Source organism: Mastigoproctus giganteus, chromosome 5, assembly GCF_048544385.1.
Source record: "Mastigoproctus giganteus isolate SK-2022 chromosome 5, ASM4854438v1, whole genome shotgun sequence".
NCBI lineage: Eukaryota > Metazoa > Arthropoda > Arachnida > Uropygi > Thelyphonidae > Mastigoproctus > Mastigoproctus giganteus.
The window spans coordinates 116,810,555-116,828,653 of record NC_143579.1 but is presented as its reverse complement, the minus strand read 5'-3'; the positions used below and the strand labels follow the sequence as shown (position 1 = coordinate 116,828,653).

The 18,099-nt window shown below is 37.9% G+C and overlaps 1 protein-coding gene across 1 annotated transcript in view; it reads left to right on the top strand.

Annotated features, from left to right (window-relative positions):
• Positions 1-11,558: 11,558 nt before the first annotated feature.
• Positions 11,559-18,099, top strand: part of LOC150085656 (heparanase-like) — a 263,331-nt gene continuing 256,790 nt past the window's right edge. The window contains exon 1 of the mRNA XM_090374637.1: positions 11,559-11,623. The gene's annotated coding sequence lies outside the window, so the exon portion shown is untranslated. The remainder of the gene's footprint in view (positions 11,624-18,099) is intronic.

Sequence of the window (18,099 nt, the reverse complement as noted above, 5' to 3'; positions counted from 1 at the left end):
GCAAATATGACCCCAATTCACAAAGGAGGATCAAAGGCTGACACAAGTTATTATAGACCTGTGAGCTTAACTTCTGTTCCAGGAAAATTAATGGAGGCACTGGTTAAAGAAGCACTGCAGGATCATTTAGACAAGACTTCAGTTATAGCTCGGACACAGCATGGTTTTGTTAAGGGGAAGTCTTGCCTGACCAATTTGATTGGATACTATGACGCAGTCACAAAAGAACTGGATGCAGGGAATAGCTTTGATATTATATACTTGGATCTTAGAAAGGCTTTTGATACTGTTGCACATGGAAGACTGCTACACAAATTGGAGCAGTGTGACATTGGAGGCAAATTGCTGCTATGGATAAAGGGGTGGTTGAGGGGGAGAAGACAGAGAGTGGTAATCAATGGACACTGCTCATCGTGGACTAATGTTATTAGTGGAGTCCCTCAGGGCTCAGTGTTGGGTCCATTATTGTTTTCTGTATTTATAAATGATATTGATGGTATATCAAGCTTAATGTCCAAGTTTGCAGACGATACAAAGGTTGGCAGGGTTGTCAAGGACACTACTGACACTATGCTGCTGCAACAGGATCTGGAAAGGTTGAGCAGATGGGCCGAGAGGTGGCAAATGAAGTTTAACATTGACAAATGTAAAGTACTACACATGGGAAACAGCAACCCCAGAGCAACGTATCAACTCTGTGGTACTACACTGACAGTGGTAGAGAATGAAAGGGACTTGGGGGTGGTTATGCAGGCAGATATGAAGTTCTCTGAGCAGTGCAGATGAGCTGCAAGAGTAGCTCATGGAGTATTGTCAATGATATACAGGAATTTTTCCAGCAGGGATAAGGAGGTGATTATTCCCTTGTATAAGGCAATGGTCAGGCAACACCTAGAGTACTGTATACAGGTCTGGAGGCCTCATTTCAAGGAGGATGTAGAGCTGCTGGAACGAGTACAGAGAAGGGCAACAAGATTAGTGAATGGAACAAAGGGGTGCTCTTACGAAGAAAGGCTTAAGTTTTGCAAATTACAGTGTCTGGAGACTAGGCACCAGCGAGGTGATCTGATAGAGGTGTATAAAGCCTTGAATGGTTTGAGCATGCTCAATGCAGATGGGATTCTTCCTCTAGCTCAGAATAATCACCTGAGAGGGCATAAATTCAAATTGAGGAAAGACAGATGTAGGATAGACGTGCGGAAATTTGCCTTTAGCCAGCGGTTGGTTGGTTGGTGGAACAGACTTCCATCCCTTGTAGTGGAGGTTGATAGCCTAAATCACTCAACAAATCCTCCAGACGAAACCACCTGAAATCCATTATGCTATTGCAGGAAAATCATCAATCACTAACTTGGCAGCCACCACAGAACGCATTCTCTCAGCTTTCGAACAAAGAGCTGAGCTAGCAACCACATACCTCGACATAAGCGCAGCCTTTGATGCCGTGTCGATTCCGGCCTTGCTCCTCCTACTTAAGGAGAATTTTCACATTCGAGGTGATATGCTGTGCTTTTTGGAATCACTTCTCAGTCACAGAATACTTATTCTCCATTGGCAGCAACATACCCTATCCTGCGACATTACTGCTGGAGTACCGCAGGGGGGTGTCCTGTCTGTTGTCCTGTTCACAGCCATCATCGTGCCCATTATTGCCTCAACGAATGGTCTCCTATGCTATGCCGATGACTTCAAACTGCTGACTCCAATTAACCCTGGCGACGACCCCGCCCAGCTTAGCAACAGGATCAATTCCCAACTTAAGGATCTAGAATTGTACCTGGCAAACTTCAATCTAAAAATCAACCCTCTGAAGTCTGCTCAGGTTATATTCTCCCTTAAATCCATGCCGACAGTACTCAACGTTTCACTCGCAGGGGTACGAATACCAAACGTACCCTCGCACACAGACCTTGGCGTTCTGTTCGACCAAAAGATGTCCTTTGTCCACCAGATCGACAAACTCAGTACCAGATTTTCTCGTCTACGGTGGATCTCAAAGCAGCAGCTGCTACACGTCCGACATCCTGCCACTGTTAAAAGGTTCATCACCTCCACCGTCTACCCTGCCATTCTCTATGGTGCAGAAATATGGGCCTCTGCTGCACATACAAACCTTAAGCTGGTGTACACTGCTGAATACTGGCTACTGAAATGGGCGAATAACAAGCTTCGGCTACCTCCCGCTACCATGATGGCACAAGCACTCGACATCCCGAGGTTGAAGTTCCTGATCGTTGAAAAGAGGCTGGTCTTCACAGCCAAACTCATCTCAGGCCAAATATTTGGAATGCTTGCTCTTGGAGGATTCCACAGCCAAGCCTAAGGTCGGTACCAGCACTTGTGGCTCACCACAACAGGCTTGTACTCACCGAAAGATTTCTGCCCAAGCAGATGCTCGCTGCCCTCAACCGTGTGGACGCCGACATCGACACCATAATAAGTAAAAAGAAGGACAGACACAAGTTTATCAAAGCTCTTGAAACCTGAATCACTGCCAACTTGTATTTGTTTTTCTTTATTTGTGTTCAGCTCCTTGTTTTTATGATGTATTTGTATTTCTTTTTGCATTTGTAATCTGTATTTTGTAGCCTTTTGTATGTGTTCGCTATATTTTGTAGCCATTTGAATTTGTACTTATGTTATCTATATGTGAACCCCTGGCGCTCGTCGCCGTGATGGGATATTGTGCTGTAAATCTACTTCACAATAAAGATTTATTTATTTATTTATAAATAAGTTTAAGGCTCAGCTGGACAGGTATTTTGAACGAAGAGAGGGGTGAAGTGGAAGTGGGTTTTTTTTTTTTGGCTGATGTTGCATAAGCTTGCTTTCTTGCATCAAATGCCTCTACTAATGCTAATGCTAAATATCCACTACCGATTCCTTAAATGCCAATTTCCAGGTAATTTCCCAGTGGGGTAAAGACAACTTAGTTGATTTCAATCCTTCTAAAACTCAGTCTTGTCTTATAACTCACAAAAAGGATTCTTCTGCTCTTATACTTATCTTTGATGACACTCCAATTTCTAGGCAAAATGATTTATCTCTTTTGGGGATTACCCTGGCTTCTAATCTCTCTCTCTTGGCACAAGCACATTACAAATATTGCTTTCTCTGCATCTAAAAAACTTGGTTTTCTCTTTCGCTCGCAGCGTTACTTTTCTTCTAAACAGCTGTTCACTCTGTATACAAATCACAAATCTGCCCTACCATGGAATATTGTTCCCTTATCTTGGGCAGTGCCTCCAAAACCTCTCTCAGGCTTCTATATTACATTCAGAAGAGGGCAGTTAGGTTAATTAATGACTCTTCTCTAACAGCCTTTCCACTCGCTTTCTACATATTTCCTGAAAATTACAGTCTACAGAAGTTCAAGTCTAATGTCAGCAAATATCTTCTTTCGTCATCTCAACCTGCAACCCAAGCACAGTACTAAGTACCATAGGTTCTAATACCTCTTGTGTTTGGGGTTTTCATAAAAAAAAAAAAAAAAAAGTCTTCCTTAAAATGAAGAATCTTTTATTTACACTTCCTTTAAGAACAAGAATATTGAGATGTTTTGACTTTTTCCTCCTTTATGGAGCTGAGGTCTGGACACTGACCAAAAAGACCCAGAATACATTAAATGCTGTTGAGATGTGATGTTACAGACAAATGTCATGGACTGATAAGATAAAGAATGATGAGATCGTGAGACAGACGAAGAAAAAGATAGAAATATCTAACGCCATTAAGGTTTTTTTTTTTTTTTTTAGGAGCATTAGCAACTAAGGGCATATTGCTCCTGGATGTGTGGTGGTCATTCCCTGACCTTTCCACATCATCCGTATTTGGTGGTGATGGGCTCAAACCCCGGTCTAATCAAGAAGCGTGTGCTACGCACTGTGCTCCTTCCCGCCTGGCTACGGAGGCGCCCGTAGCTCATGGTGTCTTGTGAATGATATACAGGAATTTTTCTAGCAGGGATAAGGAGGTGCCCCCACCATTAAGGAGAAGAAACTAAATTATTTAGGATATATGACAAGAAATGACAAATAGAAGATGCTGCAATTTGTAATCCAGGGCAAGGTCAATGGAAAGAGAAGTCGAGGGAAAAGAAGGAAATCTTGGTTAGCAAACCTCTGAGAGTGGTATGATCAGAGTAACAAGGGTTTGTTTAGGGCTTCTACTTCACGTTCGCCATTGCAAAGATGACAGCCAACCTCTGCAATGAGATGGCACACTGAAAAGGAATGGATAAGTTTCCAATACTTAAAATAATAATTTTTCTGTTTATACTCCGGGATGACCACATAGGCAGAAGAGTTCACAAGATAGAGAAAATTACTGTGAATAAATAATACCGTATTCAGCAGGCACAGGCTTGAACCCTGGTCACTTAAGGCACGTGTACTTATGTAACCTCACGCCTGACCACTCTGCTGCAACAGACTTCTTGGTGTTATTAAAGTTAGAGAAAGGGATGAAGCAATAGGTGTTTTCCAGCATAATTTCTGTCAATTTCAGTGTGATAATCTACCAGACACTATTATTAAAGAAGAAAGAATTGTACAGTGGTCCTTGGTTGGAGAACCAAGTGCAAAAGGGCAGCTTGAATATAACAAATACAGTAAAACGTTGATTATCTGTGGTAATGCGGGGAAACTAGAGACCCGGATAATTGAAAAATACGGTAAATCAAAATTACATTTTTATTTGTTTAAATAACTTCCGAAACACATAAAAACGTAAGATATTAAATGTATATAACAACAACAACAATAATATTGTATTAATTTTGATAGAAAGTCTGTGATTTTTGATTTTTTTTTTTTTTTTTTTGTAGCACTATTTTTTCTTATGTATCCATGAATATATAAAATTTCAATCATTACTTCATGCAGCATGTCCCACGCACTTTTTCTTACTATTGAATACATCATGAATTGTCAAACTAATAGAGCAAGCTTATATGCGAAAAGATCGAGATCTCCCAAACACTTCCTAATTCATCTCACATATATACGTGGTCTCAACGATGTGCATTTCCACTTGCAGTCTGTCAAACGCCATGTACTTTTTCTGACAGAATCTCAGTTATCGGTTAATTCAACTACTGCTCATCTCAGATGCCCAAATTATTCGCTGTATGATTCCTTTCGCCTTAAAGGTGTTACATGTGCATATGTCTGTTCTGATATTCCCTGTCAGAGACTTGGTAATTTGGAATCTCCTCTCTTTGATCTTCTCTGGCTTAAAGTCTGTCTACCTCATTGTGCCAAATTCATCAGTTGTCTCTACCGTTCTCCCAACCCCACTAATCACTTGGAGCTCTTTGACTTCCTCTCTTTGCAGCTTGACTTTCCCCAGTCCAACTTTCATAACAGTAAGAACCCTGGGGGCTCACATCTGGTGAGTATGGGCTTGGCACACCCAGGGTCCTGAGCCAGATATCATCATTCTTCTCTTTCTTGGTGATTCTTCTCTCTCTCTCTCTCTCTCTCTCTCTCTCTCTCTCTCTCTCTCTGGGTAACTCGGGATTTTTTTTTTTTCGCTGGTGCAGCATAAGCCTCAGGCTTCCTTGCACCATATAGCTAATAATAATAATAATAAAGGTAATTTACCTTGGCGATTTTAATGTTCACAATTCCAGCTGGCTTCCGTTTTCTAGTCACACAGACTCAGCTAGTCGAGATGTTGAGGCTTCTGCAGTTACTAATGACCTTAACAAGCCAGAGGAACAAGGGGCACAACATATTACACAATACATGATCAAAACACTTTTAAACCTCTGGGCTTGACAGCGTACTGTCCTCGATACAAAGAACATACTCGGAGATGGGGTAAATCCCTGGTGCCGTTAGACCCAAAAAATACTCTGTACTAATGACCTTGCACAGATTGTTCATTTACCTTCAAGAATACCGGACAATCCTAATCATACATCTACCACGCTTGATCTTTTTATCACAAACAACCCTTCTAAGAACACGGTCGAAGTGAGAGGTCCTTTAGGCACTTCATCTTGATGATATTCTTGATGATCACAACTTGATGATAGTCTCTTCTCCAATTGAGCCTTTATCTCATGGTTATTACCAACCTCGTGTTGTTCAGCATTACAGGAATGCAAAATGGGATGATCTGCGAGATTTCTTTTCTTCTTTTACTTGGTCGGATTACTGTTTGAAAACTTCTGCTGTCAACTTTTGCTCAGATCGTGTCAGTGAAATTATTGTTGCAGGAATGAAATCCTTTATTCCACAGTCCACTTTAAAATTTCGCCATTTATCTGATCCTTGGTTTTACAATAAATGTGCAAAGGCTGTTCAAGACAAGAACGTTGCATATCGTAATTGGCTTGTTTCCAATTCTTCAGTTTCATTTTCTACCTACACCAAAGCTCGCAACAACTGTAAAGCAGTTATCAATCAGTCCAAACTAGAGTTTGAAGAAGCTAAGAATAGAAAGTTGACCTGCTAGCATCCCATTTTTCTTCTAACTCATGTATTAATGATCTATGTAAAACATCTTCCAGCATTCCCAACATGCTACATTCAATGCCTCCTGTGGCCTTCCGTCAAGAGGATGTCACAAGGATTTTGACGAATCTTGATGCTAAGAAAGCTCCAGGTCCCGATGGTATTTCTCTACTTGTTCTCAAAACCTGTGCTCCTGAACTTACTAATATTCTTTCCCGTCTTTTTTTACTTTCTTATTCCAAAGGTGTTTTTCCTTCTGCTTGGAAATTTTCTCATATCCAGTCAGTTCCTAAAAAGGGTGACAAATCCCTCCCTTCAAATTATCGTCTCATTGCAATTACTTCTACTCTTTTTAAAGTCATGGAGAAATCAATTAACTGCCAACTCTTAAACTACCTAGAAACGTTCCGTCTGATCAACGATCGCCAGTATGGATTCCGTCAGTGTCGATTCACTGGTGATATTCTGGCTTATGTTACCCATTTATGGACTAATTCAAAGGAAAGGTTCGGTGAAACACAAGCATTAGCATTAGTAGAGGCATATGATGCAAGAAGGCAAGCTTATTCAGCATCAGCCAAAAAAAAAAAAAAAACCACACCACTCCCATTTCACCCCTCCGTTCATTCGAAATACCTGTCCAGTTGAGCCTTAAATTTGTTTAGGCTATGAACTTCAACAACAAATGATGGAAGTCGGTTCCACCAACCAACCAACAACCCGCTGGCCAAAGGCAAATTTCCGCACATCTATCCGACATCCGTCCTTCCTCAATTTGAATTTATGCCCTCTGAGGTGATTATTCTGAGCAAGAGGAAGAATCCCATTGGCAGTGAGCATGCTCAAACCATTCAAAGCCTTATACACCTCTATCAGATCACCTCGCCGGTGCCTAGTCTCCAGACTCTGTAATTTGCAAAACTTAAGCCTTTCTTCGTAAGAGCAACCCTTTGTTCCATTCACTAATCTTGTTGCCCTTCTCTGTACCCGTTCCAGCAGCTCTACATCCTTCTTGAAATGAGGCTTCCAGACCTGTATACAGTACTCAAGATGTGGCCTAACCATTGCCTTTGACATTAAACTAGTTGCTGTTGACATCTGAAAAGCTTTCGATCGTGTTTGGCCTCAAGGTCTTCTAAACAAACTTCCATCTTATGGTTTGCGAAATGTTTTTTGTAATTGGTTATCCGGTTTTCTCTCTGATCGCTCATTGACGGTGATGGTAGATGGCTCTCTGTCTTCTAACCTCTGCACTAATTTCCGTGTTGAGTTCTTTCCCCTACTCTTTTCCTCTTGTATATTAATGATCTTCTTCCAATGACTGGAAATCCCATCCATAGTTTTGCCGATGATAGCACATTGGATTCCACTTTCCATTTTGTGAAATCTTGCTTTTGTGAAAGCTTCAACTTCTCGAAAATCTGCTACCAATTCCTTAAATGCGGATCTTCATGTAATTCTCCAGTGGGGCAAAGACAGCTTAGTTGATTTCAACCCTTCTAAAACTCGGTCTTGTCTTATATCTCGCAATAAGCAATCTTTTGCTCCTATGCTTAACTTTGGTGACACTCCGATTTCTAGGCTAAATGATTTATCCATTTTGGGGATTACCTTGAATTCTAATTTCTCTTGGCACAAGCATATTACAAATATTGATTCCTCTGCATCTAAAAAAACTTGGTTTTATCTTTCGTTCCCGGCATTACTTTACTTCCAAACAGCTGCTCGCTCTGTAAAAATTGCAAATCTGCCCTACCATGGAATATTCTCACATCTGGGGTGGTGCCCCCAAAACCTCTCTCAGACTTCCTGATTCCGTTCATAAAAGGGCAGTTAGGTTAATTAATGATTCCTCTCAAACAGAGGAAGGAGCAACAGTGCGTAGCACACGCTTCTTGATTAGACCGGGGTTCAAGTCCGGCACCACCAAATACGGATGATGCGGAAAGGTCAGGGAATGACCACCGCATATTTCCGGAGCAATATTGCCTTAGTTGCTAATGCTCCTAAAAACCAAACAAACAAATCCAATCAAGTCCAATATCAACGAATATCTTCTTTTGTCTTCTCAATCACCTATGCAAGCATGGTACTAAGTTTGTTTGTTATTTGGTTTTTAGGAGTATTAGCAACTAAGGCCATATTGCTCCGGGATATGCGGTGGCCATTCCCTGACCTTTCTGCATCTTCCGTATTTGGTGGTGACGGGCTCGAACCCCGGTCTAATCAAGAAGCGTGTGCTACGCACTGCTGCTCCTTTCCACCTGGCTACGGAAGCGCCACGGTACAAAGCACTATAAGTTCTAATACCTCTCGTGTTTGGGGTATACATAAAAAAAAAAAAAAAAAACTAAAGACCGTATTCTTCTGCAAAAGGATCTAGAAAAGTTAGCTAGATGTGCTGAGAAGTGACAATTGTAGTTTAACATTTACAAATGCAAAGTACTGCATATCGGCAGCTGTAACCCAAGACAAACGTACCAACTGTGGTACTACACTCAGGGAGGTGGAGAATAAAAAACACCTGTGGATAATTGTGTAGTCAGATATGAAGTTCGCTGAACAGTGCAGACGGGTTGCCAGAGCAGGTCATGGAATTTTGTTAATGATATATAGGAATTTTCCTGGCAGAGACAAGGAGGTGACTATCTATTTTTATAATCAATGGTCAGGCCACACCTTGATTACTGTAAACAGGTCTGGAGGCCTCATTTTAGGAAGGATGTAGAGTTGCTAGAACGAGTACAGAGAAGGGCAACATTATTGGTTAGAGGAACGTCGGGGTGCAATCAGGAAGAAAGGCTTATATCCTGCAAATTGCAGCATCTGGAGACTAGGCACCTGCGAGGTGATCTAAATGAGCAGTATAAGGCCTTGGCGCCTCTGTAGCCAGGTGGGAAGGAGCAGCAGTGCACAGCACACGCTTCTTGATTAGACCGGGGTTCGAGCCTGTCACCATCAAATACGGGGGATGCGGAAAGGTCAGGGAATGACCACCGAATTTCCCGGAGCAATATGGCCTTAGTTGCTAATGCTCCTAAAAACCAAATAACAAACAGTATAAGGCCTTGAATGGCTTGAGCAGGCTCCATGCTGACGCGAATCTTCTGCCTGCTCCGACTAAGGACCTGAGGGGGTATAGATTCAAATTGAGGTAAGACAGTTGTAGAATAGATGTGTGGAAGTTTGCTTTAAGCCATCGGTTAGTTGATTGCTGGAACAGAGTTCCATCTGTTGTTGTGGAAGTTTATAGCTTAAATAAATTTAAGGCTGAACTAGACAAACATTTGGAGTTACCGAATGGGTGAAATGGGAAGTGTTTTTTTATTTTGGGCGATGCTGTATAAGCTTGATTTCTTGCATCATGTGCCTGAACTAATGCTAAAATGAACAAATAATAAAATTTATGAAATGAAGGAACAACCCTAACAGTGACAGTCTAGTCTAAGAGGAAATAAAAAAATCAGAAACTGTACTAGCACGACTGCGCATTGGGCATACATGCCTTACTCACAGTTATCTGTTAAGAAAGGGAGATGCCCCACAATGCGGTAGATGTTCATGCCCACCCACTGTAAAGCATAGTGTCTTTCACTGTGTGGTTGTTTGTGTGTTTGCTTGTGCTAAGTTAGTTTGTATTTATGTATATGAAATATTCTAACACCCGCCATGGATGTCATCTGGAACAACTAATCATCTAGGACTCTCAGGTTAATTTTTGAAATATTCTGTGTGATAGATTTAAAGAAATGAATGATTGAAATATTTACATATGTAATCGTTCATATGCTATGACTGCCATTAGATAGGTTTCTAGGATGATGGTATAGGTCACTTTTTACAGCTGCGTTAATTAATTAACTGCTTGTTTTTTGGTGATTATACATACTACAATGATATACTATAATCAATGGTGGGCTTGCGAGAGCCCATTGTTATTATTATTTTTTTTTTTTTGGAAATTTGCTAGCCCATTGTTGAAACGATTATTTATTTTACAAATGAAATTCTGAATTTAATTATTGAGTATGTAGAGCCGAAACTACAGTGGGGCTGGGGCCCATCATCAGCATTTTAATGGCACAATCCACCAGTTAATTGCTTCAATTTTGAGCTAATTACAGTCGGTCCTGCTTAATGAACTCCTTGATAGCGAATTTTTTTGAATTCTTCTTGATTTCTATGGAAACATTTAAAATTATTTCCGTAGAAAATAAATTTGTTAATAATAATAATTTTAAAATAATTTTGTGCATTGTACTCAAAAGGATTACCGCCCCTTGCGCCCTTAATTGTGAGTGAACCACGCGTGTCAGTAAATATCTCCGTCTATGTTTACATGGTTACAGTAGCTGAATATCTGAGTGATTCCGATATTTTGCCCAGTATCCAAAGAACTAGTGACAGTAACAACGTAGGGAAGGGGGGAATTGAGGCAAATAAGATATATTAAGTAAACTTTCCGCAGATAAGATGAAATGTTGGCAGATTTGAAAACCGCGTCGAGGTGTGAAGAAAATTCTCATTTTCTTCACACCTCGGCATACAGGCAATTGGAAGCCAATTTATTAAAAAATATATATATGTAGCACCAATCTACAAAAAAAAAAAAAACATCGCACGTTAATTCGGAAAATTTTATTGCAAGAGTATAATAAATACTAAAGGAAACTTTTTATAAATATTAACATCAAATGTTTTACATAATTGTTTATAATACATATTCAATACACCTGATTTATTTTATTGAAAAGAAAATATTTACCTAGCAATACTTTTCATTTTAGTGAATTTTCCTTAGCAGTTTTTCATTTTTTAGTGCATTTGCGTAAAATTCTTAGCATGACATATTGTGATTTGATTCTGGCAACAATTCTCCTTCAACATTCTTATTTCTATTCTTTTTCCACGCCGTAATTAACATTGAGCTAAATACTCTCTCACTCATTGCATTTGAGTGAGGCAAAGCAAAAACAGTTAATATTTTTTAAAATTTTTATCTAAACATCTGTGGTTTTTTGAGATCTTCCGTAATTTCAACAGAACATATTCTTCATACAGCAAATCTATATTGATATTTCGAATTTTAAATAAAAAAGAAAAGCCTTAAACCATTACAACGAAATAAAAAAGAAGTCAAGTGGGATGTAAAAGGTTACAAAGTAAGCATAATATAAATATTCTGTAACCCCCTTTGTAAAAAGGATATAATGTTGTTTTTTGAGTCTTTAAGGATGCATTTCAACAACAACTTTATCGTCAGTTAATTCTTTCTTCCTAAATAATTATCTCAACAGGTTGTTTTATGATTTCTGCTTTTTCAAATTCCCCATTTCAAACGTTATAAAAGGGGTATATTGGAAATTTTATTATAATTCCAAAAGGGATATGTCTGGCAACCTGTATGTAATTATTCTATTTGAGGAAAGCTGAAGCGAAATGAATTTCCACAGTTCATCCTCTTCAGATTTTGAAGATTTTGAAAATGCATGTGCTTTTCCTATAGCCGAGAAAACAAAAGAGGGTAAGCAATGGATACACGACATAAACTGGAAGAGAAACAGAAAAAGGCGAATTCCATAATTTACTTCAGGAATTCCATAATTTACTTAGAAAAGATGAAAATCGTTTCAAGATGTACTTACGGATGAATAAAGAAGAATTTAATTTCCTATACAGTATAATCTATACGGTCGATCTACGAACCCGCACTGGACCAGTGTGGCAGATTATGGTCAATTTCCCTCAGCATGAATTGTTGAGGAGGCTTCCTGCAGTGGGTTGATAATGGCTGCACTTTACCTTACATATAATATAAAAATCTTTCATATGTAATGAGAAAATTCATAAATTAAAAGAATTTCAATTATAAAGTGTGATTTATTTATTTATTTTATTTTTTTGTTATAATGCAAACTCAAATAAATAGTGATCTAAATGAAAGAATGCTAAATTACTTTTGTCAAAGAAAATAACTAACTCAGCAATAAAGCAGTCAAACTTCATCCACAGACAAATTGTCTTCCAAATTTTTCATTGATTCCAGATTCGTTTGTGTAGTATACAAAAGAAAAAAAAAATTATTAGTGGGCTCTGGTTAGCAGCTAAATGATACAGTGTTTTTCCCAAAGATGCCATGCCTAATAAAATAAATAAATAAAGGGAAATAAAAATTAAAACCAAAATCAAAAGGAGTTCAATTCATTATATTGCAACCTAAAACAAGAGTTGAGATTAGTCAAAGTGACCAGATGTAGATTTATGGAGTTAAGGTCAAATAAGTAATATTTTAAAATATAATGGCCAAACATTGGCCAAAATGCAGCCTAGAAGGAGATTAAGATGACAGTCATTTGTGTGCCAGTTGAAATAAACATTAATAAATACAGAATTTTATGTATACGCTACTGGGTTCAGGCGGAAAATTCTGTATTTATTAATGTTTATTTCAACTGGTACACATGACTACCTTAATCTGCTTCTAGGCTACATTTTAGCCAATGTGTGGCCATTATAAAAATCATTAAAGATATTTAAAAATATTACTTATTAAATTATTATATATATGTGAAAACATAAATAAATTACCACATTAGAATGGAGAAATTAATTTAAACTATAAGAACTAGAGAAAAAACTAGGGGGGGGCTAAAAGAAAAAAATAGTAATTGAACTGAAGAAAGAGAAAATGGCTCTGTTCAAGGTTATCAGACGACTATTATAACCACAGAGTAGTAACATATCTTACATAGCTAGATATCTTATTTCTCTGTGATTATAACCGTAATTATACTGTTCTTGAAATCTTTACTTATGTTTATATTTTGCTATTTGTCCGTCTTTCATAGTGTCTTTTTTTTGTATTGAAAGAATAATTAATTGTGAATATCTCAGCAATAATCAGTGAATCGACATATTGTTCATTGCAATTACAAAACTGTAGAAAATTCTCCAGGAACTCTTTGCAATATTCTTGCCTGTTTCTATGTTCATACAATGGGGGCTCCACTTTTTATGCACTTTAACATGTAAAAGGAATTAACATTATTGCCTATAGAGTATCCACTCTGTATTTTTTGACTGCAGTGGAACCTATATGGCATGTTTACTTATTACTGAAAATAGTATATGTTTATTTAGCCAGTAAGTGTTTTACTTGGGTGTATTAAAATGTATTTTTTGAGAGTGCACCAAGGTTATAAACTGGGTCAGTCAAAGTTCAGTACTGGTGCTGCACTCTTTCTCTTCCTTGATATTGACAGGGAAATGAAGGGTGCAGTGTGATATAAAGGTTGGCAGGGATGCAAGTGGCATCTTGCACTCTAGAATACATGATATCTATTTGGTGGGGGAGATAAGTTGAAAGTTTTTGCATTGAGGTGATGCGCAGAAACCAAGGCATAAATACAGGCAATTGCAGAAATCTAATAGACCGGACCTCATGTAGTTCACCATTGGTCAGCATGTTGTTGATCTGGACTGGGTGGTTGAGGTTGACAGGCTGATGAAATGTGAGGGGGAAACTGAATAAATACCTTCTGACAGTGAGAAGTTATGATAAGAAAGTCACAGGTTGTGTAGATAGTTTTTTTTTTATTTTTTTTATTTTGGCTGCTGCAGCAGTAACCTCTTTGTACTTTTTTGCTTTTACTAATACTCTGGAAGGGGACAGTCAGGTTAATGTTTCCTCACTTAAAAAACAGTCTGCTCCATTCTCTATGGCACACAATTAGTTTTATAAGTTCTTCACAATTAGCATATATAATACCATCTCTATTTTCCAAACCAGTCCAAAACATGTCTCTACTGGCACCATCCATTGGCAGTTCATCTGCATATGTATTGAACAAACTTTTCTTGTCTTCCTCTTTTTAATCCAGTCTGTTTTTTTGGAACAACTTTCCTTTATATGCATTTTCTAAAACTTAAAATCTACAAAATGAAAATTCAGTTATCAACAAAAAAAAAAAAAAAAAAAAAAAAAAAGTTGTCAATTGAAACCGAACACCGAAACCACAAGGTATAAATATCGGTTTTTTCCAGGAAAACTTTTCTTTATTTTTCAGCCATTTTAAAATAAAATTTTAATAATCATTCATTGAATATATGTAGTGTCATCTGTATCAGTTTGTTTTGCAATTAATATTGGTAAATCTAGTAAAATTGATTCCCTTGAAACAGGTGCATTTTTAAATTTTTGGAGATTGGAGGCTGAACATTCATATGCTGTCCCTTGGGAGAAAATTTCGGAATAGTGATAATCGAAACTTCTGAGTATCACTATTCAGAACAACTGCTTATGTGTACCTAATTTACAAAGATAATGTTATTAAATATGTCCTTTTATTAAATCTTGGATGGTTGTCTAGGTCAGGAGTCAAAATTAAAAATCTTATAAAGTGGAGTGCCTTGTTAATAAAATTTCTTATTTTAATAACCAGTAAATACATGATGTTATTGATGCATATGCTAAACCAGAATGGCCTTCTGGTTTAGCATATGCATCAATATCTCCAGTACATTACAAGCCTGGTCAGGGCTAATACATAAATTTTACCTTCTTAAAACAGTGAGGCTTTGCAGATTTTTCCTTTTGTCACTGGGATTCAGTTCATACTAATGAACACACACACGTACACACACTGATAAGTGTTGTGTTATGTTTGCTAAACCACTTTGATGTAGTCATAGCCAGGGGTTGAAATAGAAAATTTTAAGAAACATAATGCTCATTAATAAAAATATATTACTTTGAATAATCAACTATGCATGACATAGTTGATTATAACATAGTCATTATGTGATGACAGTTATAATCTAGTTCATGTGCTGAACTGGAGTGGCATATGGTTTGTTCCAGTCCATTCTGAACTTGGATTACAAGTTGAAATCCACTCATTAGCAGTGGCTGCATTTGTTTCACCTGATTCACTGGTGATAGCTTTACAGTGTGTTGCATTATTCTTTGAATCACTGTAACCATCTCTTTACTTGTTCAACCATTTTGTGAGCTTTTCTGAGACCATTAGCTTTTGCTTGTAGAATTGACCCATTCACTGGTAGGCTCTGATTTCCACTGAGGACCACTGCAAAAGAACCTCATCAACATCACGAAAGAAGTCAAGGCGAATCTTTCTTTTTTCAGAATCCTTAGATTTGGCCAATTCAAGAAAAATATAAGCTCAGTTTTTAATTACTGTTGATATAGAATGAAGTGGAAACCTATATCTTTTACTATATTAGCTTTAATGTGGCATTTATCACATTTCTCATTAGTGTGGCCACACAACCCCAGGGGCTCATCTGGTGAGGGCTTGGCACACCCAGGGTCCTGAGCTGAATATGATCATTCTTCTCTTTCTTGGTGATTCCCTTCAACTTCTAACTCTTCTTTTTTTCTCTCTCTCTCTCTCTCTCCCCCCCCACAGGGTAATTCAGAAATTTTTTGGCTGGTGCAGCATAAGCCCCAGGCTTCCTTGCACCATATGGCTAATAATAATAATAATAATAAATTGCATCACCCTCTTAAAGTTTGACATTTACTTAATTACTCCTATATGTAAAATTATGTCATCAAGACATGATTATAGCATCCTGTAAAATTATGTGATATTGCATCATCATTCTGTAATGTTAGAATGTATTGTATTGTTGATAAAAGAATCCACCTGCTGCCACTGTCTTCACTTCCTATTCAGCAATAGTATGGCATAGACTCAATTAACTTCAAAGAAGAGAAGTGTAATTATTGCTCTTGATAGGGAGGGCTTTTATAGTTGACATATAGATGTTAAAGTTAGCTGTAACTGGTCTACTGTGTCAAGGTTACGTACAAAGAAATGAGTCCAGATATGTCAAAAAAAAATTTGGAACCAGACTGAAACAGTAAAGTACTGCAGCACAGGACAGATTTTTGGAGTGTCTATAGCTCCATAATCATCTGCAAGTTCACCAACCTAAACTGTATGTTAAAGAAAATACTTGGGTAAATGCAGGTGATAGAACTGTCTGATGAAGACTTGTGATGAGTAGTTTGAAAGCATATTGACTTTATAAGAAGTCGTTATTGACAAAATACATGAGATGGCCATGGCCACTTAGGCTAAAGAATATGCTAATTGGACAACTGAACAGTGGGAATCTGTAATATTCTCTGATGAGTCCAAATTTAACCTCCACAAATCAGATGATAAATGCTAAATTCAGCTTAGATATAACAAAGCCTATCACCTATATTTAATGAACAGTCAAGTTTTCATTGGGCCAGATGGTTTAGGAATGTATAACAAGCAAAGGAGTGGGCAGATGCCCATCATCAGAGACCTCTTTCAAGGAAAACAGAAAATGTTTTTTTCCGACATGGTTGTGCCATAGCTTCAATAGTTTTTGTTTTTTTTTTAGTGTGATCTTTATCATGGCCAGGAAATAGTCCTGGTTTGAACCTGATTAGAAAAACTGCTGGAATGTTATGAGACAGAAAATTACAGCCAAAAAAGTCATTCAAGCAAGATAATATTGCAAGAAACCATTATTCATGTCTGGTACCATGAACTAAGCAGTGATTATTTATAGAATCTAACACACTCCATGTCAAATAGGAGCAAGGAGGTAATTAAAGATCACGGTGGGCCAACAAAATTTTAATACTTGTTATAGAAGACTTACTGGTATTATAATAAAATAAACTTTCTGTTTATACTCCTTGACGGGCGCCTCCGTAGCCAGATGGGCAGGAGCAGCAGTGCGTAGCACACACTTCTTGATTACACCGGGGTTCGAGCCCGTGCCCACCAAATACGGATGATGCGGAAAGGTCAGGGAATGACCACTGCATATTCCCAGAGCAATATGGCCTTAGTTGCTAATGCTCCTAAAAACCAAATAACAACAATAACATACTCCGGGACGACCAACCATATTTCTTAGCTGCTGGTATATTTTTTTCTATCTTATTACATTATTTTAATTTCAAACATAGTCACAATGAAAAGGCATTCATATGGCCTACAGTCAATTTCTGTGATTATTTGTAAATAAATATATCTAAGTTTAAAAGTAAGTATAAAAATATCTCTAAGTATCTTTGTTAAATATATCTAAATTTGTAAATAAAAATCGAGACATGTGACAGAGAAGAAAAGTGCTTGGAATGCATATAAATTATCAGGTGATACAGAAGCCTGTGTTAGATATAAATAAGTCTGTATTCAAGTCACAAAGGATATTAGGAAATATAAGACATTATGAGAAGTCTCTGGCAAAGAAAAACAGCAAAGACTTCTATGCTTATATTAACAGTAGAAGGAATCACATTGGACACACTTGATGTGTGTGGGTTAGCTGTTGATGACTCTGCTCAGGTTGTGAACAAATTGAATAGATATTTTGCATTAGCATTAGCATTAGCATTAGCATTAGTAGAGGCATTTGATGCAAGAAAGCAAGCTTATGCAGCATGCCAAAAAAAAAAAAAAAAAAAAAACAACCCACTTCCACTTCACCCCTCTGTTCGTTCAAAATACCTGTCCAGCTGAGCCTTAAACTTATTTAGGCTATCAACCTCCACCACAAGGGATGGAAGTCTGTTCCACCAACCAACCACCCGCTGGCTAAAGGCAAATTTCCGCACGTCTATCCT